This window comes from Oculina patagonica, chromosome 6 (assembly GCF_052425735.1).
Source record: "Oculina patagonica isolate OP01 chromosome 6, crgOcupat, whole genome shotgun sequence".
Taxonomy (NCBI): domain Eukaryota; kingdom Metazoa; phylum Cnidaria; class Anthozoa; order Scleractinia; family Oculinidae; genus Oculina; species Oculina patagonica.
In genome coordinates this window covers 3541329-3545350 of record NC_135763.1, presented here as the reverse complement: position 1 = coordinate 3545350, position 4022 = coordinate 3541329, and the positions used below count along the sequence as shown (strand labels likewise).

Sequence of the window (4022 nt, the reverse complement as noted above, 5' to 3'; positions counted from 1 at the left end):
TAATTAAAAGCATTCATATCTGTATTTATGAATAAAAATCAACAATAAAAGGTTTATAAAAGTACAAGAAGAAATACTTTGTGGGGAAGGGGCAGGGGTGCCTCTCGGCTGAAAATTTCATTGCTGTTTACTAGCTGAAAATAGGAAATTGGCGTTGGCACTATATCAAGAATTGATTAGTATGCGAATGCTTGTAATCCTGCAAAGTTTGGTGCTTGTATCAAAAATCGCACAATTCAGGAGCTAGGCCGCCGGACTATCAGCGGAAAGATACAAAACTTACCCGATTTGCGAAATGAATACAGTCTTGGACGTCTTGCACTTGATTGTTGAATCTAACAGTATCCTAAATAATATTAGTGCCATGTTGACCAATTGCCATGAATGTTATTTACTTCGAAATGTGTCAACAACGAAGACAGGAGCAAAGGTCGTAACTTGACACTTCAAAATTCTTTTGTTTCGATAAGATTGCGTGACACTTACGCTGTGGAATTTTGGCTGACCCCAAAAGTCTTTCCGTTTTCTTTTTGTTTGTGGGTTTGTGGTTGCAGGTCTTTTAGTCTGTAGATTTTGCCATAACACCCGTTATTGTCGTTCCTCGTGGTTTTATTAAAGCCTTTATGGCATCTTGTGGCTACTCTTGCTTCGTCGGAGATGCGTGCGGTCCAAGGTTCTTTCAACCCGGCAAATGTAGCATGTGTTGCGATCAGCGATTGCAGGAGAGATGTACGATCTCATCTTGTGTATTGCAAGATTAGCGACGATTCTGGGGTGGACAGCGAAGCAAAGCTTTTGCTTACTCGCGCAGGTAAGCTTACATAGCACTTATAAGCCTTACAACCACATCACTACGTTTAGCGTTCTTTTTTTTTTTTCTTTATATATTCGGCATACAACCCGGGGCATACAACTACTTTCGTTGACTGAATTTTCAATCAACAATTTTTAGGTATTTTTGAAGTTGAAGAGTCGCAACTGAAAATGACGGTGTGGCGGCACAACAAGTCCCGTTGTACAATTCCTTCTGAAATGGCTGCCCACAAGTCTTCTGGTCCAAAAGCTCACTGTGGGTTAAAGAAGGCACAATCTGCATACGTGTTGGAGACCACGAAGATACTTTTATACCATGCCATAGAAAAAAACAGCCAATCAGAATACAGGAAAGCCGTTGTATATTCGACGGTATTCAACCCAACCTTCCCATCGCGCGCTGCGATCTTATTCTCGATGAAATTTAGTGAGCGTATTTTCTATGGCATGGTATAAAATAGTTACACAACACTTTCTCGTGGTATACTATGGAATATCCCACTTGTCACTTGCATTTTCTTCGCCTAAAGCTAAGGCGAGTGTGTATACCGAGAAAATACAAGTGACTCGTGGGATATTCCATAGTATACCACTCGAAAGCGTTGCATAACTAGTATGTACCAGAAGGCTCGCGTACGTATTATACATTGTTTTAACAATAGCGAGAAGGACCGAAAGGAGAGGAAAAATGGAGATCTTCCGAGCACGTGGCGCCAGTGCAAAACGCCCTCGCAAGCATCTCGCGTTCCACGCGTGTCATTTCCGCTGACCTCACCCTTAAGCCTTCCCTTGCAGGCTACATTCGATTTGATAATTGATTGTTCATAGATTTTTGAAAAAGTGGAAAGTTTGTTTTAAAAGTAAGCCGAGAAACCAACCAGAAACGAGAAGCTGATCATTTGGACAATTTCTAAACACTATATAGGGCGGCTTTAGTTTCTTATTTTACTGCAACGGTTTTTATGGTGCACTCTTTTTTTATTTGGCACCTCAAACGATTTCACGTTTTTTACTACCACGTTTTTGAGAATTTTTTTGGTTACTACAGAGAAATGACTTTTTTACGTGACATCAGTTAGTTATACTTGTGCCAAACTTTGGGAAAACGTTTATTAGTACCGGCGCAAAGCGATAAAACCGCAAAAAATGATTTGAAACTGGAGTTCCGTATTTTCTCAATTAAACGCCCCCGGCGTTTATTTCAAACTTGGCTTGGTGGACCCAGCATTTTTTTAAGCCGGCGTTTAATCGTGGCACGGCGTTTTATATTAAAGGATAATTTTCTTTCAATTTTTCAGATTGATTTATTGTTACCAATCTCCGAGACCAAGGGGCCGTTTGTCAGGGCGGGGCGATTTTTCTCTTCGTCTTGCCCCGAAAATCTGTCCCTGGGTCTCCAAAGTTGATAATTACCCAAAAGTACATTATAGCGGATTGGAGACGTTATGTTGCAATCAACGCCGGGACCTCCAACAACTCTCCCCCCCCCCCCCTCTCAGTTTTCAGCAGTCCGCGTTTATTTAAAAAGTAGCAATTTTTACACGGCGTTTACTCGAGGCCAACGTTTAATCGGGGTCCGGCGTTTAATCGAGATAATACGGTAATTCGCAAAAAAGAACGCATTATAAAATTCTTTACGCTGTCAACCTCGTTCCCAGGGCTTTTCCCTTGGTGATTACGCCGTGTCTGCCGAGTTTGTCTAGTTTTACAGGAAGTGTGGATAAGTAAATATAAGTAAAAAACGGGTTTCTCGGAAATGCGGAAGGCTTCCTCAGGTTTGAGTTGCGGAATTCTTTGTAAACAACATTTTAAAAAATATTGAATGCTACAACTATTGGTAGCTTATATATATAGATAAATTTTTACAATTTCACAGCTATTTGCAGGCAGTGTAGGGAATATTTGATCAATATTATGTCACGTGTGACGGTCAGTGAAGATATCAGCGAGCCTGTACAGTCCTCTGTAATGCCAAGTGACAAAGAAGAACAGGAAAAGAGCGACAAATCTGCCCAGGAAGAGGTAATATCATGTCAGTGACCATTCGTGTATTCCGTGCAGGAGCAAATCCAGCGCTCCTTTGCTATTTTATTCTAGCGCTTTATTTTTTTTTTTGGCTTGTGACTCAAGAGCGGGAAGTTGGAGGGGGAGGGGGAGGGGGAGACACCCTATTTAAACACCCAGCCCCTGGCCCACCGAAATGAATTAAGAGCAACAGAGCTTTTATTCATATTCTAAGCTGGAAATGTTGCACCTTTGGATTGCAGGAAGATGATATCAGTGCTGCCTCTGATGAGGATCTCACAGCAGGACTTGGGCGGATGACGATTTCCGATGACAGCCCTGTATTTTCTCCCGAGTCGGCCAGTACTGTTTCTTCCTCTGGAGAAGGAAGTGGTTTTGCAAGGGTGGTAGCCCGACCAAGAGAAGCTTTTAATATTTTCCTTAATTAATGTCAGATCCAGCCGCTTGGAAGGCCTTGGCTGGAATGGGGCGAAGTCAGTGTGCGTACAAGGCAGCGCTATGTACAGCGATCTAGCGAGATTGTGTCAGCTGTACTTAAAGTAGTTTCGCCTAATAACGCTCCCAATTTGTGGAAAGCTCTACAGAAAGGTTCCCAAAGGCCGAGAATGTTTGTGGTATTTTGAAGAGATCTTCCTTAACTAAGGTCAAATACCAGGAGTTTTGTCGTTTCTTTATACTTTGTTGCGTTGCGATATTGTTTTGTTACCAGATCCCACGCGGTTTTAATCAGGCCAACTATTTGTTTTAGACACATAGTTTCAAGCGTTTCACATTTGGCCGTTTTATACAAAGACATTCTGGCACTACAGGTCAAATAATTGTGGTAAGTACTTTCTTAGCGATTCAATTCGGCTTCACGTAGGATGAGCTTTCAGAAACGAAGCGTGTTTATAGAACTTTCAGAAATATTTATACTGCCTATGCGATAAATTGTCGCCTAGGCAGTTTATCGCAAACTACAGTTGTTTGCCCTCTGGTACCTTTATCCGGCAAGGGATCGCTTCAAAGTGAATTAATGTAATTCAGTTTTTTCTTTCGAACGTTATATTCTTTGTTGTCTTTAAACTCAATCGCTATATGAAGTAAATTTGAATATTCACTGATTTCTTGACTGGTGTAAATTTTAGCAAACCAATGTAAACAGTTTCGAATTACACATCAACAAATTTCTCCCGTCTTGTATG

At 41.3% G+C, this 4022-nt stretch overlaps 1 long non-coding RNA gene across 2 annotated transcripts; it reads left to right on the top strand.

The window, feature by feature from the left end:
• Positions 1–271: 271 nt before the first annotated feature.
• LOC144658967 (uncharacterized) lies at positions 272–3436 on the top strand. 2 transcript variants are annotated; one of them, XR_013571815.1, is made up of 2 exons: positions 272–811; positions 3081–3436. It is a non-coding gene; the product is annotated as an uncharacterized LOC144658967 (long non-coding RNA). The 2 variants fall into 2 exon arrangements; XR_013571814.1 differs by lacking the exon at positions 272–811 and adding an exon at positions 2331–2835.
• Positions 3437–4022: the final 586 nt, after the last annotated feature.